The following is a 20891-nucleotide window of genomic DNA, read 5'->3' as shown; positions in this document are numbered from 1 at the left end:
ATAATCGTTTGCCCGAACGCCATTATCTTGATACATTGCATTTTGTTTTCTTTTGTGAACGATTATGCAGTGTTGAATCCAATTTTGCTGATGAATGGAAAATTCGGTTGACTGTTTTAACTTATACAGCTACACCAAACTAACCCCCACCTTACCTATCTAACTACCCATCGGGCACTATTCACCCCGCAAACTATACCTCAACAAACTGCCTCCCCTGCCATCGATCTATATATTGCAATCTTGATCGAAAATTGACTCCTGTGTCCACATACATATAAAACCAGCCCCACCCCCTCACCTACACAGATCTAACCGTCATTTCGAACCCCTATATCCCAGCCTTCCAATGCCACCTCAGACCTCACCACATTCCTCAGTTAAAATTGGTTGTGTCTTACTACATTTAGCGTTGTTGTTTTCATTTGTTTTTTAATTATTAAATTAGAAGTGAGCTAAGAGATTAATTGCACGAGTCTCTTATTGCAAGTGGTTTCTGGTATTCTACGACCCGCGTTGAGAAATGCCGACAAAAACGACGTACAAAGCGTCGGTTTTTGTCGGTTTTTGTCAGTCTCATCGGTTTTGCTTGTAAGAAGCGTCGGTTTGTGACGATTTTTGTCGGTTTTCGTCAATTTTGTCGAATAAGAGGTAAAAACTGACAGTTTAAGTAAACAAATCCTCATCCTAGCAGCATTGGCATCTTTGGATAGTAGTAGTAGTAGTAGTAGTAGTAGTAGTAGTAGTAGTAGTAGTAGTAGTAGTAGTAGTAGTAGTAGTAGTAGTAGTAGTAGTAGTAGTAGTAGTAGTGGTAGTAGTAGTAGTATTAGTAGTAGTAGTAGTAGTAGTAGTAGTAATAGTAGTAATAGTAGTAGTAGTAGTAGTAGTAGTAGTAGTAGTAGTAGTAGTAGTAGTAGTATTAGTAGTAGTAGTAGTAGTAGTAGTAGTAGTAATAGTGGTAGTAGTAGTAGTAGTAGTAGTAGTAGTAGTAGTAGTAGTAGTAGTAGTAGCGCCCACAAATGAAGCTGACGACTTAGCGAAAGACAAATTTTGGAATCAATTGAGCAGCTTGGTATCCAGTTTCAAACAAAGGGAGAGAGTCTGACTCGTCGGAGACTTCAATGCGGAACCTGGTCAACAATCTGATGTCAACGTGCATTGCCGAGGTCCCTTTGGAATGGGCGAGGAGAATGATAACTCAGAAAAATTGTTGTCGTTTTGTGTCTCTCATGACCCGTTGATTGGTGGAACCTGGTTTCGACACCAGTATACATTTAGCCCAACTGACCAACAGATGCGAAAGATTATATTAGATCATATCTTATTCGGTTGGAGGCACAGGGTTGTTTGCACAACGTTAGGACAAGGAGGGGAAAGATCACTCTCATCGATCACGAAATGGTCATTGCTGAAGTGCGATTCAAATTAGTGGCACAGAAGCCACGCAGTCAACCAAAATTCTGCTCTGCCAAGTTGCGCGATGAAGTCACGCGTGAAGCTTTCTGCGCAGATGTGAAACGCTATCTTGATGAGAACGATATTGTTGAAGGCGTAGAACAATCTTGGGCAAATTTTTGAACGGCTCTTAATGCAGCGGCAACGAAACTACTCATCCCCGAAAAGCGTGTGCACAAACCCTGGATTACAGTTGGAACGCTGGCTTTGATTAGGAAACGGGCCGAGTTACAGTTGAGGAAGCATAGTAGCGTGGAGGCGCTGCGAGTGTTCTCTAATTGCTGCAAAGAAGTACGATAAGCGTCATTCAGACAAAGGTGACCTGAAAGAAGTGTTTGGGGAGTCAAAACAGTTATGCCGGAAGTGGAGTCCTCATATAAGTAAATTAGTTTCATCCACAGGCGAGCCTCTGAAAACAAAAGAAGAAAGGTTGGAATTTTGGACCGAGCACTTAAAGCATCTGTTAAATCCAGCCATGACCAGGGGCAATTCTGTATTGAGCATAGTGGAAGATTCCGAGAGTCTTGAAATAGACCTAGGTCCAATTCAGTTTGATGAAGTTCTCTATGCCGTCCGTAAACTGAGAAACGGTAAAGCAAGCGGACCAGACGATATTTCTGCCGAAATGCTAAAGTCGCATAATGGAATCGCTGAATGGCTGTGGGACATTGTCAACAAGTGCTGGACTGAACAAATTTTTCATCAAGACTGGAAGTTAGCAGAAGTTGTCCCGCTATACAAAAACAAAGGAAAAAGGTCTGAGTGTGGGAACTATCGCGGAATTTCACTGCTCTCGGTACCTGGAAAAACTTTTGCATCAGTCATCCTGAATGGATGCAAAGATGCACTTGATCAAGTGCTAAGAGAAGAACAATGCGGATTCCCTGACCACTGGGAATCTGCACTGACCAACTGTTTGCGTTGAGGCAAATACTAGAGAAATGCATGGCTTTCCAATTGGATGTCAGTTTTTGTTTCATTGATTTCCGCGCTGCATTCGATTCGGTGGACCGCGAGATGATGTACAAGATAATGAAACTTTACGGGCTCCCACAAAAAGTTGTGAATTTCATCCGCAACAGTTACGAAGGCTTCAAGTGCTGCGTCAAGGCAGAGGGCGAGAAGGCCGAGATATTCGACGCAAAAACTGGTGTTCGCCAGGGCGATGTATGGTCGCCTATTCTCTTTGACCTTGTGATAAACTATGTGTTGGCTAATTCAGTTCAAGGAGGAATCGACATTGAACGCTGTGTTGCTGATCTTGACTTCACCGATATGTTGCCCTATTGGGCGTCTCTGATTCCGAAGTTCAAGCAAATCTACACAGAATTGAATCTTCAGCCAAGGCTGTTGGCCTAATGATCAATGTTGGGAAGACAAAGAATATGGGTGTTAAAAGCAAAAAACCCGGAGCCAGTGTACCTATTGCTCAAAAAATCGAGGAAGGTCTAACAGGAAACCACAAGGGCCGTTTTGGGACTCTCATTGAGGCCGAAAACCAATCCCGACTACTCATTGGCAGTAAGGTGCTGGTGGGCAAGAGGAAGAATGCGGGCTGGTTCGAGACACTAGCTGGCGAGAAACTGAGATTGAAAAGATCAGCGGAGGCTGAGCTTGTGACAATTAGCAGCGACGAGAGGTCAGTGGTTGCTGATCTAGTGTCTACGGCGAGTAACAGATCATCTGCGGTCTCTGATGACGAGAGTTGTGTATGTTCAGGTTGTAAACGTCGCTTCGACACTGCAAGAGGCTGCAAAGTTCATGAAGCCAGATTCTGCAAGTCTAAGAATTCCAAGAGTGTCGAAGACAGCGCGTCATAATTTGTTGGGCTAGAGAAAAGCCTCACTTGTCAGAAGTGCACTAGGAAATTCGTGACTGTGAAAGGCCGACGAATTCACGAGTGACGATACTGCGGCAGAGAAAAGGCTGGAAGATCTCGCATTTTATCCTGCAATGTCCACGATTGAGATGGAGTGGAGTTCGAAAAAGTAGAAGCTTTCAAGTATCTCGGTTCTTTCGTGAGCTTGCAACATGGTGACCTAAAGGAAATCAGTGTCCAGCTGGCGGAAGGGAGAGAGCAATTTGCGAGCTTTCAGAAGCTTTGGAAGAGCAAACAACTTAGTATTCCCCTCAAATGCAAGTTATATAGAGCTCTTGTGTTATCAGTGGTCTTATATAGCTCTGAAACGTGGATCATGAATAAATCAACGCAACGGAAACTTGAGAGCTTTCACACCCGTTGTCTGCGAAGGATACTATGTTTATCATATATAGAGAGGGTGACAAATGAAGAAGTACTGGCTAGATCACCTATGTCGACACTTTCCGCAATGATCATGATTAAACGGTTGAAATGGTTTGGCCATGTCCTGAGGATGAATGACGATCGTCTAGCGCTTCGAGCCTTCACCTGGGAGCCGATAGAAAAATATCGTTATGCTAAACGACCTCCAGGGGGGTCAACGCAAGACGTGGCTGGACCAACTTGAAGAAGATTGCTCAAGAAACAACATGAGCTACATCACCTTACGACAGAAAGCGAAAAGAGAGTCTAAATTCCGCTTCAACAGTTTTGTCGAACAGCATTTCTTGGATTAAATAAACGCAAATAAGCTCAAACTTATATGCATTTTATTAACTTGTTTTTACTTGTTGTCATTGTTCCTTTATTTCTTTAAAAGGAAAGTGATTTATCTAAGTTTGATATTTGCCCTTGAGGAAGGGTTCTTCTTGCTATTTGTGAAGCGGTTGATTTGTTGCCGCAGCAATGTTTTCTATGCAATTTTCCGGTGACTAGGTTTAGTCCTCAGAAACAGGTTAACAGCTAAAGCTCGGGGTGACGTCTTATTAAATTGACGTACCAAAATGTAGAAATTTGAAGGATTGTGAATTGTTGAGATAAAACACTGTATCTTTATGCGTTCAATTAGCCTAAATCTGACGAAGCCCAATGCCAAATAATAGATTTGTTTCCGCATCTGGCCATGCCTCGCGAGCCATGGCCATGCCTGCATGACACTTAAGAATTGAAATGAAACTATCATAAGCGAACCTCACGCCTGTTTCACTCCAAAAAAAATATAAATTTTAATCGCTATCAAAGGAGGTTTGTTGCAATTATATTAGTGCTGTTTTTCGCTCGATCAATTTTTCGTCTGACTTTTTGTCCTCAAAAAAAAAGATGAACAGGTAGCGCCCAGTGGGCGTTAAGTGCTCTTAGAGCCTTTCAGCACTGTTTCAGCTCAAAATATTTAAATATGTGGTGTGTGGTGTGATGGGACACTTAAATATGTGGTGTGTGGTGTGATGGGTGGCTCTTAGAGGTTGAAGACACCCCACATTAGACCCCTCTCACAATTACTCCAACCCCCAAACGCGCTGTTGAATATTTTTTTTGAAATTTATTTTCATTAATCGGGTCGTTGCAGACGCATGGGCCAGAAAACGTACTAAAAATTTTGGTAATAGATTACTAAAAAAAAATTTTGCTATAGAAATGCTTTGAATTTTCTAATTGACAAATTTTAGCTTTTTTATTATAAAACTGCATTTTTTGGTTTTCAGGATTCCCCAGCCTCAAGAGCAGAGGAACCTCCTTTAGGGTTTGAAAAAAGGTGTCCGTATAGTTTTTCATGTATTGGGATGTTTTACAAGATTTCAACACCAAGAATTTTACTAGTTTTTGTTACATAACTTGCATTTTCTTCTAATTTTTTTGACATTTTCTGACATTAATCAGGTTTTTCATCTTAGCACACAGTCTCCGTTAGGCTGTGAACTTAAGTTACTGTAAAATGTTTTTTGGCTATGAATTAGTTTTCGATTTTCCTTATCACAAATTTTAGCAGCTTTTATATGCAACTTAAAAATTTTTCCATTTTTTTTATTTTTTGCCATTTGTTTGGTATCTCCAGTCTCAAGAGGCACATAACCTCCTCTAAGGTTTAATAATATGCTATTGCATAGCTCCTACATGTAATGGCATGTTTTTGAAGATTATAATATCAGCAATTTTAAAAAACATTTACAACTTTCACAATTTTTTTGAGTTTTTTTTTTCTTTTTCCGGCAAAATGGTCCTAGGGACCTCTTCTAACGTTAGATCATAAGCTCTCACATAGTTTCTACAGTTAATGGTTGAAATAGTTGACTAAGCAGTCAATCAGAAAGCAAAATTCACTTTTTCTCAAATGTGATTGGCGATCTATAAAGATTCTATATATTGGTCTGCATTTTCACTAAATCGGAGGGCATTAATAGGCTGTGCAGCTTTCTAAAAGCATTAAGACTTAATAGCTTCTAAGTACACGAGTAGGGTCACTCCCAGATTCCAGATTAGCCCGGTCATTGCTGGCCCGGCCATTCCTGGCCCAGCCATTCCTTTGCGGGTTTTGTGCTCACAGACAAAATCTCAGAGAGGAGCAGTCAAGCGGGTGCCCCGGTAGTGGATGGAGAAACAAGTTTTGTGGCAAATGCAGTTCAGCAATATGGGAGACAATACAATGTGAGGATTGTTGGTCTGGATGATGGAGGTAGCAACGAGGATCCATACGAGGAAGTGATCAAGGTGGCAGCTTACAGTGGGGTGAGCTTGAAAAGGGAAGACATCAGTGTATGTCACCGGCTCACTTCCAGAAATGGCGGTAAACGATCCTAGGTTGCTCGTTTTGTTCGAAAAGAGAAGAAAATAGAAATGATGCGGAACCAGAAAAACCTGCAATCTCAATCAGAATTTTAAGCCTGAAATCAAAAATTCCTCTCAACGATGATCTGACCCTATTTTGTTCGAGAATATTGTTTTCTTTACGTAGAGATCCTACCATCAATTCTGTTCAATCGTTGAATGAATTGATTGTTTTATATAATGCGAATGGTTCAAAAACATTGCTAAACTCTTTGTATGATGTTTAATGAGCGTTTCCCAAAATTGTCAAAACTGCGTTAAAACCGGGCAAACAAACTTTTGACTCCATTTTTCATCAAATTTTTGATAAAAGATAATTTTTCAATTTTTTGGAAAATTTTTCTTATTTTCCATGTTTATGGGTCTTTATGAGCCAGTGAAACTATTGAAACCTTAAATTGGGATACTGGATAGTCTCTTGAGACAATGAAATGGTTTGGAAGGTTTTAATAACTTGAATTTCAGCGAGATTTTGTTAAAATTTGTAATTGATTTCAAAATTAGTGAATATTTTTGAACTTTTCTGAGTTTAGCGATCATTATTGTTAAACGAAGCTCTTCAAGTCTTGAAGATGGGTTACCTGACATAACTTCAGACTCAAAAAAGAGTGTTGAACATTTTCACTGCGAAATCTGGAAGCTTTCTTAAATAATTTGAAAAATATTAAAATATCAGCTTTTTCGTAGGTTTACTTACTAACAAGTATAAAAAACTAAAAGTTGCAGAGTCGAATTAATCTAAAGCAAGCCTCAATAAATTGTTGCCAGCTATGGACGAAGCCCACTGCTCGCCGATCGTTTGAGAGCAAACCGCCTGACGTTAGTCGGTTATGTTTATATTTCAGCTTTTCGCGGTTTCTGGGCAAATTTTCGTCAACGTTCATATTCTATTTTAAATCATGGAGGAATAGTTGACCAATCAGATAATCAGAAAGCAAAATTCACATTTTTCTCAAATGTGATTGGCGAGCTATAGGATTTCTATATATTGGTAAGTCTGCCATTTTCACTAGAGCTAGAGACCGGAGGGCATTGAATGGCTGTGCAACGTTCTTAGAGCATTAAGACTTATTAATCTCTAAGTACACAAGTCGGGTCTCTCCCAGACTCCAGATTAGTGGTCAAATATCCCTTACCCCCCCCCCTCCATTCAACGAGATTATTTTATGGGGTGAAGGGCGGTTCTATATCTTAAAATTTGACCAGCTTCTGCCAACCCCCCACCCTCCTTTTCGATTTACTCAGGTTGTGATAAACTTGTTACATTTTTGTTATAAATCTATAATTGTAGTAAACTTATTAAATTGTTTCGGAAAAAGTTGAGGGGTGGTTCGCAATAAGTCAAACCCAAACTGCGGAAGAGAATGGGAGTTATCATATGGTGGAGTGCACTGTTGATGACCCTGAGGTGAATGAGATCATCGTCTGGTGAAGAATCTGGCTCCCAAAAGGCATTCCCATGAAATTCCTGGCCCGGCCATTCTTTGAGTGAGGGTTTTGTGCTCACAACAAGATCTCAGAGAGGAGCAGTCAAGCTGGTGCCCCGGTAATGGATGGAGAAACAAGTTTCGAGACAAATGCAGTTCAGCAATAAGGGAGGCAAAGCAATGTGAGGATTGTTGTGCTGGATGATGGAGGTAGCAACGAGGATCCATACAAGGAAGGGATCAAGGTGGCAGGTTACTGTGGGGTGAGCTTGAAAGGGGACAATATCAGTGTGTGTCACCGGCTCCTTTCCAAAAATGGCGGTAAGCGATCCTAGATTGCTCGTTTTGTTCGAAAAGAGAAGAAAATAGAAATGATGCGGAACAAGAAAAACTTGCAATCAGAATCAGAAATTTAAACTTCAAATCAAAAATTCCTCTCAACGATGATCTGACACTATTTTGTTCGAGAATATTGTTTTCTTTACGCAGAGATCCTACTGTCAATTCTGTTCAATCGTTGAATGATAAGGTTTTTGTATGTAATGCGAATGATTGAAAAACATTACTAAACACATTTATGACGATCAAAGAGCGTTTCAAAATTTTTCGAGATTGCTTTAAAATGGGCAAGCAAACCTTATCAGTGATTGATCCTTTGCCTTCTTCACAAAATACTCATCGTATTTATAGCTATAGAAATTTTACTTTGACAAATCTTTTGTTTTTCCATGTCAACATTTGGCCTTTAAATAAACATTTTGACGACCTTCAATATCTTGTAACCAAAAATTTTACATATTCTATCATTTGTCTCACAGAGACTTGAGTGGAGGACCAATCGAAAGCGCTTCATTTCAAAATCGATAATTACACATATTTCAACCGTTGTCACGTTAGCAAAAACAGAGCACTGGTATATGTGTGCATGATTCTATTGAAACTGAAATATTTGACGCAGGGTTTGAAAATGTTTTACTGCTGAAATGTACGACTCCTTCAAGAATAACGTACTTTGTGGGCTGTGATTATAATTTGCCATCCAACTCTAAAGCGAAACTCATTGTGGACCTTGATAATATTCTGGTAAAATTCTTCGAAAATATTGATTGCTTATAATTAGTGATTGATATGAACATCGATCTACTCAAGCAAGAGAGCGCAACTGAAAAGCACACGAATGTTCTCATAAATCAAGCCGGGGAACAAATCATTTCCTAAGCATCTCGGATCCTAGAGAGATCATCTACTCTGATTGATCATATAATATGTAACAGAAATAAATTTCTGAGTATTAAATTTATTTCTATTACTATAACCGATCACCACGTCTTGTGAAGTTTGCAGAAATTGACCGAGCTTGCAAAAGCAACGCAATAGTTTTCTCCACAATGAAGTTGATCATAACAAAATGTCGCTTGATCTCGAAAGCGAACTTTTTAGTGTAGAGTACTATGATTTGCCGAATGTTGGCATGGAAACTTTAACAAATGTTTTTGTGTTTGTCCTCCAGAGTTATACAACAATACAGACAATAGTTTTACCATAAGAAAAAAACACCTTAGTGTGATATCCTTAGTTCTAAATTCCAAAAGTCAATAAATTGTTCAAAATTCCTTCTGGAATTGTAAATGGCCAAAGAAAGTGGTCGAAACAATATTTGCCAGTGAGAAACGCCAGGACTATAACAATAAGGTCCTGCGTTCAATTTCAACAAAAAGGCAATATCTTCAGAGACATCAACGAAATAACCGGTAACCCGGTAGACAGCAAACAATTTTCATTTCGAATCAAAGGTGGCGCTACTGTTGGTGATGGTGAGACAGTAGCTGATTTGTTCAATGAGTTTTTTACGACCATTATTGTAAATAAACCAGAACAATCTGATCACACTTTGAAGAAATTTAGTTTTTCACCAGCCTGCCAGCCACAAAGTCTCTGTTTCTTATTCCAGTGGGTGATGAGGAGGTAGAGAAAAAAGTTACTGCACTTAATCCTAATAAATCAAAATGGACTGAATGGTATCTCTGCGAAATTAGTGAAACCTATTCTTCCAGTTTTTGCCACATTTAACTGGACTTATAAAAAGTTTGTTTACCCGAGGAATTTTATTTTCCAGATTGTCTGAAAAAGGAACGCGTAACTCCGCTTTTCAAAAGAACTCATTGTGTGAGAGGAGCAAATAATGAGCCGTGTCAATCTTGCTTGTTGTTAGCAAAGTCTTCGAACGAGCTATGTATACCAGATTTTGAGGCTTTACGAACAAACGAACGATTCAATGAAAAACAATTCGGTTTTCGAACTAGATGTAGTACAGCATTTGCAATCGCAGAGATAGTTGAGAAACTACGATTTAACAAACCAACTAAACAGTTTTGTGTTTTCCTTGACTTTAGTAAATCATTCGATACCGCTTATCATGATTTGATGATAGAAAAAACTTGAAATTTGTGGTATGAGAGTAGTCATTTTGAGTTGTTGTCGCAGTTATTTCTTGAACCGGCAACAGACTGTATTCATCAATGAAGCATTCTCAGATTTTAAAGTAATCAATAGCGCTGTGCCACGACGGTCTATACTTGGCCGTCTCCTTTTCATTATATATACGAACGACTTTTTCATAGTTGAAAATTTTTTGATAAATATGTTTGCGGTTGATACAACCCTTTGTACTCTGCTGAAACTCTGGATGACAGATGCATTGGTTTTGACCTCGTTTGCCTGCAAAAGTGGATCACTTGTAGTCATTTATAATTGAGTGTTGAGAAATCTGAACTCATGTGTTTCTGTCAATTGCTGACAAATATTAGGCTTCAAACGGAAAGGCTGAAAAAACTCAATTTCTGTAAAGTACCTGGTCATTCCCTTAAACAGAAATCTTTCTTTCGACGTTCATGTTGATAAGGTTGTAAAACGCTTGTCAAAGCATGAGTCTGCAGTCGCAAGAATTAAGAAACTCGTGAATAGAAACGTTCTCATTCCTCATTACAGTTTTTATAATCGAACCGATGGTTCGTTATGGTCTTTTAATCTACGGATTTAAAACATCTTGTTACGTCGTTTTCATGTGGTTCAGAGAAGACTCGACCGATACCGGCATAATCCTATTTTTCCGTAGTTGCGCACTGTTACGACAAAAAAATGTGATTCAAGGGACTGTGTATAGGATATTTAAGGCGACCAGTGACGGGCAATCCTTTGATGTACTTCTTAAGAACAATCAAGAGATCAGGACTGAATATCGATATCAAACAGAGTGGTCATCCAGAACTCTTAAGAAGACGTTCCATAAAGTAGTCACCAAGGGAAAGCTCACAGCAAACATCCCTCCTTAAAAAACGATCAACCTATTAAAAAAATAAAAAAATTTAACAAAAAATAGCATAAACCGAGGTTTTTTGTTCAATACAGACCCAACATCACTCGAAGCTTCGCAAGTAAACTAAAAAATTTTGTCATATTCAAATCCTTTTTTCAACAAGAAAACTAAGAACTGAAAATCAAGAACTTGCCCACCCTAAAATCATCTTTTGATAAAAACCTGAAATCCCATGTGGCGAAAAAAAGTTGCATGAAATGAATGCAGTTTCATCTATGTTGGCCAAACCGGTTCTAGTTCCATCAATGTTATGGTACTGCGCATAATATTGAATAGGAGATTCTAGTTGCATGTTTTGGGGTTGAAAAACTAATGGAAACAGAAGCGATCTACCTCAAAAAGCAATTAAATACGCGCGATGGGCACGGGAGGCGGGAATTGACATTGAAGTATTAGTTCAAATACAAAAATTTTGATTTCTGAAATTCAAAAAAATTTCTGGTACATGTAAACTCGAACGTTGGTCAACCCCAGCAAGTAAAAATTAACAACAATTAGGAATGAAAGTAAAAATCCCCTTACTAGAATAGAAAGCCTTATACCCGGGATTTTCAAAAACTCCGAAAAAAATATTGAATTGATTTTAGTGTAATTAGTGTGAAGAAATGTTGTATATGTGATTTTGATTGTAAATAATTTTGAAAAAATTTGTTGATATTTTAACTCATTTCTTAGAGTTAGAGTCAAAGACAAAGTTATATACTCTGTAAATGATTTTATTTAATTTTTAAACCGGACGATGAACGCAATATTAGAAAATGTTCGTTATTTTAATCAAATCAGTTTTAATTGACCATTCCTTCTCTGTCGAGAAAACTGCTTAAGTAGACGCTTTTCAGAAACCAGAGAGAAAGTGTATCCTGCCTTTCAGAATGTAATATCCTATTTGTATACCATTTATACATTCTTGAATTATTGAAATTTAATTTTGATTTGGTCAACGCTAAATTGCTCGGTATCTGAACAGCCTTTATAAGCGTGAAGTGAAAGATTGCCTTACTACGAGGAGTGTCTCATCTGGCCTCTTCAAGAAAGTACGCCTGAATAAAGACTCAGATAAGAGTTCATTTGCCTGGAGAGGATGCGTTCTGTTGAATTACTTGATTAGTAATGGCTTTATTGTTGATCTTGTTTGCGGAGACGAAACATCATTAAAACGCACCATAGATCATCTCAAGGTTTTGTTAATAAAAAAGAATTTGCTCGATACCTTGTTCTAGTATGAGTTCAGACTGTTTCTTTTACACTTGCCTTATCTGTAACTATTGTGGGGCTTTTGGGACTATTGCCCAGAGGAGGTCCCTTGCTGGTGCTTTGGTATTTCTTTTAGAATGCACAAAGTTATGTATAATGTATATCACCAGAATAGAGATCTTTCTTTCATCGTACAGCATTCCAACCCTGTCTCTGCCCAACTCTTGACGCCCAGTCACTCTCACCCCACCGCCTATTGCTAGCATCCCTAAGTTCCAGCTGGCTTCTACTGAAGCCAAACGCTGGCCGGTAGTTTCAGAGCAGTTCGCACCCAACGTTAATCGGTTATATTTTATAGTGGGGCTCTTTGTTGCGTCCATTGGGTTGAGCATACCGGCTTTTTATTTAGAGGTCGGATAACCTATGAACAAATAGGACTCCTTGGTTTCTAACGTGGCTATACTTTTCACTGCTTTGCAGATAATTTTGTAGGAGATAGATAGTTCTTCAGTGCTATAGTGCGGGAGGGGAGACTAGATTCATAACAATTTAACTTATATGACGCAGCTCTAAAAGAGTTATAGCGCCTTGTTTCGGTTAGACGATGCTATGAGCATGCATTTTTGCGGTAAACTTACACACGATGCTCTGATGTTTCATAGTGGGGCTCACTGTTTCGTCCATTGGGTGGATCACACCCCCGTTTTTTTATAGATTTTGTGTGTATTAAAGTCCTGGACATCTCATGTATTTTATTGTTCTTTATAGTTTGATTCTATAAAGATTCTAAATTTTATAGTTTGATTCTTACTTTTCAGTGACCTCTTTCTCGCTTGTTAAGATTTAAAATGTCAAAAAAGAAGACATCGGCAGAAGACAAGAAAGAAAAAATGTTTGAAATCTTCTTTGAACAAGCTGACTTTTTGTCTCTTAAGGAAGTTGAAAAATTTGCAATCAAGCAGAAGGGTATATCGCCGATGTTGGTAAAGCAAATTTTACAAAGCCTTGTTGATGATGATATGGTCTTTTGTGATAAAATTGGCTCGTCAAACTACTATTGGGCCTTTAGAAGTCAGGCTATAAAATCGAGAGAAAATAGAATCGAAGAGTTACAGTTAGAATATAAAAATCAGAAAGATAAACTCACTGCTGTAGATGGTGAGCTCGCAAAGTTGAGGGAAGAGCAACCCTGTGAAGAGGACATTCTGGAGAGAGATAGATTGCTATCTTTAATATCAGTCAAGACCAAAAAAGTCTGCGATCTTGAAAGTGAACTGAAAGGACTTAATGAATTAGACCCTGAAGTTCTAAACGCCAAAGCAATTGAAGCTCAAGAGCAGAAAAGCCAAGCTAATAATTCAACTGATGATATATTTTCTATTCTGTCTTGGATCAAAAACAAAAACCCTGGAGTTGAAGATTCTGCGATTTTAGCGCAGATTGAAGCACCGGCAGATCTGGATTACTTGGATTAAATAATGCTGTAAAGTGGTTAATGCAAGGTGCTCTTGTTGCTGTGTCTTTCATGTTCAATTCAGTTGGCTGTTTATGGCTAAATCATATTGATTTTTCATCGTTTTCATTATTCCTTTGTAGAGTTGCTTGCGTACACCTCCATTGAAGTGTTTGGAGATTTGCACAATATACGGCGAATTTCTCTGATCGGCCTGTTTATTTTGATCTTGAAATCTTCATTTGTGAAATAGAAAATTAATGGATTTAGAATGTACATTGCTGAAAAGAAATCCAGCATAACTATTCCACCCACGCTTTCCTTGTCAGTATTGAAGTCTCCAAGCAATTCTCCCCGCATGATAAGCGTGCCTTTGATATAGAGTCCAAATGCAAATTGCATAAATAGAAGTGGTAATGAAATAAAGGCTGAGACGGAAATTGCCGTGAAGTAACTCCGTTCAACTTTTAGTTCATGATCGAAAACATTATCAATAAAATCGGGATCTGATGTTGAGAATCTCAACAGTTCGTCATCCGATATGTCAACTCGAATCGCGTTCAGCATTTCCGTGTTCCTAATGCGTTGTCGAAGTGTTAGCATTATTCGTGCGTACAGGTAAACAATCAATGCTAAAGACATAGAATAATAGAGAATAGATACAGCAAATCCAAGGCTTTGGTAAACTTTCATTGACCGCTTCCATTGAATCTTTTATGTTAAAAAAGGAAAGTTGTTGCACATATTATATTTAACAGTATACAAACTGGTACCGCAGACATGAGATTTTGCTATACATGCGAAATATTAATTTTTAAAGCTAATTTTGGTGTTTCTGGGAGATTTTTTGTACGCTTCATTGTTGCAACTGGTACAACACTATGTATAATTATTTCAATTTTGTCACTCTGAACTGTAAAATAGGCTATCTTAACCACAGAAGTATATTTGCCGGTTGCGAAGCGATAGTGAGAGTTATTACGAACCTAGGTGAGCTTACGAACCGCAGTGTAGTTATGGTCATCTTCCGTTTTTACGACTCGAAGAAGAGTATTGGTTTTCTCCAATTTTTTCGTTACTGGAAAAACTGTGTCCGAGCGGCGTTTTGAACAGCGGAATGTGAGTAAAATTGCCATGTTAATTAACTTTTTGCTGACCAAGAGAAGTTTTTGTTCATGCGCTGCGTTGAATGAATGACTTTTTGACTTTGTATAGGTTCTTTTGACATAACCGTGCATGCAGCTGATGGTTTTTTGCGTTTTCCGTCGATTTGGCTCAATTACTTTTCTAGAAGCCCGGGGGTTCAACGAACGAAATAATTTTCAATCTAAGTAATGTCTAACCTTCCACAGTTGATATTACATTGGTTTTGACAGCTCAATAATTCTTTTTGAGGGCAAAATTGGTTCAAATTTCAATCAGTTTTTGTAATTATCGTTGTTTGTCAAATATTTTCAGTATTTTTTTGGATCTTTCAACAAGCTATTTTATAATCAGTCTAAATGATATCGGGATTTTATTAAATCAGGCATTGCACTTCTCAGTTTTTAATGTGAGTTGTTTTCTTTTTTTTAAAAAAAAATCGAATTTTCAAAACCGGTTTCTGTTTTTTTCTTGACTTTTTTCTTGTTTTGAGAATCCTGGTTTTGCACCATCAGGGGTATCAATCGATCATTCAGTTATTTTTCACATTAAGTTTTGAAATTTGATTAAAAATTGTTTTTTTTATTTTCTTAGATTTTGTTATTTTCGGCAAATTATTTCATTTTTCGAATTAAATTTTCTGTTTTGAAAGAATGATGGCTAATTAAATACACTAAAAATCTGAAGCGTAATAATGGAACGTGCTTGTTTTGTGCCTAAATTTTTGAATTTACTAACAGCAGCTTAGATTGCAATGTCTAGTAATTGAGAGCTATTGGTAATAATCAAGTTGAAAAGGACATTTTGGGAGAATTTTGAATCCCATGTAACAAGCTACTCCCCCCACACACAACCACCAACTTACTTCCACCACTTACGCCCTACAACTACCTAACACCCACCACCTATTCCGCCCCCATCTACTTACCTGCACACCTAACCACATAACAAAAATTGGTTGTTTTCAACTATATATGCTTTGTTTTTCTTTTTGATATTTCTTTTTGATGTTTTTGTGCGATTTTTCGCTTTACCACTTTTTCGTCTGACTCATTTGACTTTTCGTCCTCGAAAACAAGATAAACAGGTAGCGCCTGAAGGGCATTAAGTTCTCTTGAGCTTTTTGGCTCACTCGACTCTAAGAATAGAATTCGCAAATTTGTTTTGTGGAGATAAGTTCTTGGTGTGAGGGGCGGTTCTTAATCTTAAAAGTTTGACTCCCTCCGTCAGAGCTATTCGCCCGACCTTAATCGGTTTTGTATAGATGTGTTTTAATTAGTGCCAGATGTGTTTCCGTAAGTTCAGGTTTGTAATTTCTCAGTGAGTTTTTTCTGTAAATTAATGGGGAATAAAACTTCTCCATTAAGATTTTTTTTGTCTGTTTTGCATGGTATCTGAATGATTAAGTTGCTTTCATTTTGCTTGCTGTAATAATGTCACAGCTGAAATTTTTGTTGTCACGTCAGGGGCTTAAGTTTCTGAGTCAATTTTTCGAGGCAAAGAACGATTGTTTCTGGACATAAAATTATGTCTTTGGCTAAAATTACGTTTGGGAAGGTTCACTGTTTCGTGTTGCCTCCGGGTCCTCCCCACACCTAAGTTGCTTTGCTCCCCCCGCACCTCCAGTCCACCCTCTTCCAACTGTGAGTTTGGACTCGCCTCTCGTCCATCCCTCTCAACCATGCCCCCATCACTTAAACACCCACTCGCCCCCTCTCCCAATACTAGCAGCTAAGCCCCAGCTGGTCACGACGAAAAGTTTTGTTAACGTGCGGCTCCTTCCTAGCAGTTTTTCTATTTTAACTGGGACTTCTTCCGTAAAAGTTGTTTATTCCAAGATTTTTGACAGGTAAAAGTGCGGTTGTAAGCCATTTTGAACAAATAGGTATTAGGCATTTAGATTCGATTTCAGCTATTGTCCGGCAGTTTTAAAGTTTTTCTATTTCTTAGAAGTTTTTGGTGGCTGTTAATCTTTCTGGCAGTTTTTTCGTTCTTTCAGACTTGTTTTGTTGTTTCTTAGTTTCCTTGTCAGGATAATTCACCCAATTCCGTTTTACCCAATGCCATTATGCTCAACCTGCCATTTTTAACAATGAAAACTTTAATTTACCCTGCTTTTCAAATTACCAGAACGAATATTTAGACCACTGTATAATTAAATGGACCGTGGGACTGATACGAAACTATCACAACCGAACACGGGATTATTAATGTCTATATAATTAAATGATCCATGGGAATTGATATGAAACTATCACAACCGAATATCGGATAAATAACCGAAAAGATCAAAGACATTGGGTAAGTCGGCATTGGTTAAATTCTTCTTTTCTTTGCAAGAAAAAATTTTAATGCGAATCTGTACAGGCGGTGGCGTAAGGAATTGTTTGACCCAAAAGGTATTTGTCCCACCTCAATATAAAATTTGAGGTGGGACAAATTTGTATACTTTGAGTATTTTACGAATTTGACACCCTTAGATGTGGAATAATCCACGAAAACTTGACCGGAAAATCACCAGCGGTAAATTTTTGCACAGAAGGTTGACACCGAACTAAATGGAGCCTGAAGTTTAAAAGCAGTTACTTTTGTCATATATTTGATGTAAAGGAAACATTTGAATTGATATAAATATTGATGCAAAGTTATCAATCAGTTTTAACTTTTTTGATTTTTCAATTTTTGTAGACTATGTTTCATTTGGCTTAGAAAACGAATAACAGTGAAAATTGTCCGATAAATAGTTGCAAGCACGCAAGCTGGAAAGTAAGAGACTTAGGTTTCCGAGGATCTCTTCTGTTTCGACCACGCAAGTACGTTATTGACTCCCAGTTACATATTATCAGTTGTTATAGAGCATATTTCTAAAAGGGCATGTTTGGGGGACGTAAATATTTCATGCCCACGGAGGAAAAGGGATAGATTCCTTTTTGGTATACCCAGAACTAAAATGGAAACAACTAATTGAACTTATGGCAAATCGAAAACTGTTAAAATAAGGAACGATGGGAAAGATCATTTTCAGCTGATCTTATAATTAAATTAAGTTTTTGAAAACGGGAAAACTTCGAAATCAAGTGCAGAATTAGATACTTCACGTTAACGGAAAGAAAATTAGGCGTGCAAAACAGTGAAAATGTCAACTCGTATAATTTGTGTTGGGTTATGGACTTTCGCAAGCGGAATAAAAGCGTTTTTAACTAAGTAGAAAAATTGATTTCTCAAAATGAGAGAATAACAAGAATGATATTTTACAGTAGAATTTAGAGATTTACAGGAGAGATCTGATTATTAGATCAAGATGGTGATTTGATTTTGGGGATGAATAAGGACTCAAAAATCAGCTGTATATATACCCATTATCAGTGTGAAAAAGTCAAGATACAAAACTAATCTTAGCACCATGATTTATAGTGGGGGTCACAAGGGTTACCTAATATGGTTTGCTTCTGCAAATCAGTCGCAAAGGGAACCATAAATGGAATGCATTTGCACTTTTCTAAGAATTCATTCACACTTCCGGAGATATCATAATCCTTTAATACATGCTGGGAAGATTTTACATCAATTAATCTAACTCTAATAATAGTTATCTAGAATCATCAGGTTGAACCGAGTATTGATTCACAGCACCATTTCTTTAAGATTCATTTATATCAGTATTGGTAACCTGAATCAATTTACCTTCTGTCAGATTAATTTGGTAAGTTTAACCTTCTAATAATACTAAGTATAAGTCTTTAACTCGAATAAAAATTCTAACACCCCCACTCAGACTTGAGCTGATTGAGTAGCGTCTGTTCCCATCAAAACTGCTCTGAATGTTTCCACTTTCGGAACGGGTAAGGACTTTGTGAAGATGTCCGCTGCCATTTTGTCTGTAGGAAGGTAATGAATTGAAATAGTCCCATCTTCCGCCTTGTCCCAAATGAAGTGAAATTTTGTCTCAATGTCTTTGCTCCTCTTGTGCTTGACTGGGTTTTGGCACAATTTAATACAACTCTGGTTGTCCTCTCCAATTGCTATTGGATGTTTCTGTTGGATGCTATAATCCTCCACAAGTTGTTTCGGATACAATGCTTCTTGAACTGCTGCTGCGATGCACTGAAGTTCTGCTTCTGAAGAAGAAAGAGCAACTGTGGCCTGCTTCTTGACACCCCAGCTGAGTGCTGCGCCACGTCCGTTGAGCTTGAAGTAGAAGCCCGTTGTTGATTTTCTGTCGTTCACATCTCCAGACCAGTCTGCATCACTTTCCCCCATTAATTCATAACTAGCCTTTTTGTGTAAGTAAATTTTAAACCTTTTGAACCTTGAAGATATCGCAGAAGTCGTTTTCCGCATAGCCAGTGTTGATTGGTAGGTGTGTTCATGTGCCTGGACAGAATGTTGACTGTGAACATGTCTGGTCTCGTCTGTTTGGCCAAATAAAGAAGTCATCCAACCAAGCTTCTGTAGATCCTCTGGTCCACTTCTTCGTCTCCGTTCTGTGCTGTCTGAAGTTTCAAATTCAAATCAGCTGGAGTTCTTGAGGGTTTGCATTGATCCATTTGAAACCGCTCAAGCATTGTTTCTATGTAGTGTTCTTGGTCGACTGTGACTTTGCCCTCTTCTTGTCTGATTCTAAGGCCCAGAAACCAGTGTAGTCTCCCTCTTTCTTCATTGTGAAATGTTGCCTCTAGTGCCCTCTTGACATCGGAGATCACTGTCATACTTCTTAATGCTACTATGATGTCGTCAACCCAGACCAAGATGGTGTGATCCTCTGTCTCTCATCTTGCGAACAAGCAGTGATCGTTCCTGCTTCTGGTGAACCCCTGTCTCAGTAGAAAGTTTGCCAGCTCTTTGTACCAGTTGTTAGCAGCCTGTTTCAAACCATAAATTGATTTATTTAGTCGACATACTAACTTCTCCCCATCTGATCCGCGTTTTGCAAACTCCTGTGGCTGTTCCAGATACACTTCTTCCTCGATTGGTGAGTGCAGGAAAGCAGTCTTGACATCAAATTGGTGCATCATGGCCCTGCTTCGCTGATAGCTGAAGTAGAATCCTGAATGTCTCTGGCTTACAGGTGGGCGCAAAAGTCTTAAAGTAGTCCAGTCCTTCCACTTGTTTGAAGCCTTTCGCCACATAGCGTGCTTTGTATTTGTCGACTTGACCACTGTGTCCGAATTTCACTTTGTAGACCCATTTGCCCGGTATGACGTCCGTCTGTGGGTGGTCTCACTAGGTCCCAAGTCTCGTTGTCTTGGAGTGCCTTGACCTCGTCTTTCATTGCCCGGTACCACTGGTCCCATTTGTCAGCTTGCTTGGCTTCGTAGACTGTTTTGGGTTCCAGATAGTCACCCTCAGTCACAGCAAGATGGGTCCTGACTTCTCCAAAGAATTGCGGAACATTCCTTACTCGTGTCCCTCGTCTGGGCTCTGCCCTGTCCGCTTGCTCCAGTGCCCCTTCAAAGAAGCCAACTGTCTGCGAGAAGTCCTCCGTTTCACTGTCTTCCAGTGACTCAGAGTCTCTGAGACTCCCTCTTGTTGCAGTAGATTCTTCGTCCAGTGCTGCTTCCTCAACATCTGAGGCATCTCGTCTCAGTGTCGTTTCTTGAGTGTTCACGCTCTCTGCGTCATGCCACTCTTCCTTTATTGCAGTAGATGTGCCCTGCTCCTCTTTGTTGCCATCGTCTTGATGACCATTATCTGGGTGCCAGATCCCCAGTTGCTGTGACCCCTCATCTACTAGGTCGGGCGTCTCTGTGTTGTCAGGGATTGAGCTCACTTCGGACTCCTTGATGATCACATCTCGAACTGCCACAACCTTGCGTGTGTTGGGTACGTACACCAGGTATCCATTGTCTCCTTCAGTGTAACCCACAAACTTTCCTTCCAGTGCCTTGGGTTCAAGTTTGCTGACATCTCTGTCCCGCTTTCTCATGAAGACGGTGCAACCAAAAATAGATTGTTTACTAATTGAAAGCTTAGGTTTTATACCGCGCATCAGCTCTGCTGGGCTTTTTTCTTCTCCTCGTCTCACAACCCAGTTCCTGATCCTTGTTGCATAAAGAATTGCTGCCCCCCACATCATCTTGGGAAGTCCTGAGTCAATGAGCAAACATCTTGCCATCTCCAGTAGTGTCCTGTTGCACCTCTCAGCTAACCGATTCTGTG

The 20891-nt window shown here is 38.9% G+C and overlaps 1 pseudogene; it reads left to right on the top strand.

The window, feature by feature from the left end:
• Positions 1-12549: 12549 nt before the first annotated feature.
• On the top strand, positions 12550-13718 carry LOC142350686 (meiotic nuclear division protein 1 homolog pseudogene; annotated as a pseudogene).
• Positions 13719-20891: the final 7173 nt, after the last annotated feature.

Source organism: Convolutriloba macropyga, chromosome 1, assembly GCF_964194025.1.
Source record: "Convolutriloba macropyga chromosome 1, txConMacr16.3, whole genome shotgun sequence".
Taxonomy (NCBI): Eukaryota; Metazoa; Xenacoelomorpha; order Acoela; family Convolutidae; genus Convolutriloba; species Convolutriloba macropyga.
The sequence above is the reverse complement of the archived record's forward strand: the minus strand, read 5'-3'. Positions and strand labels throughout refer to the sequence as shown.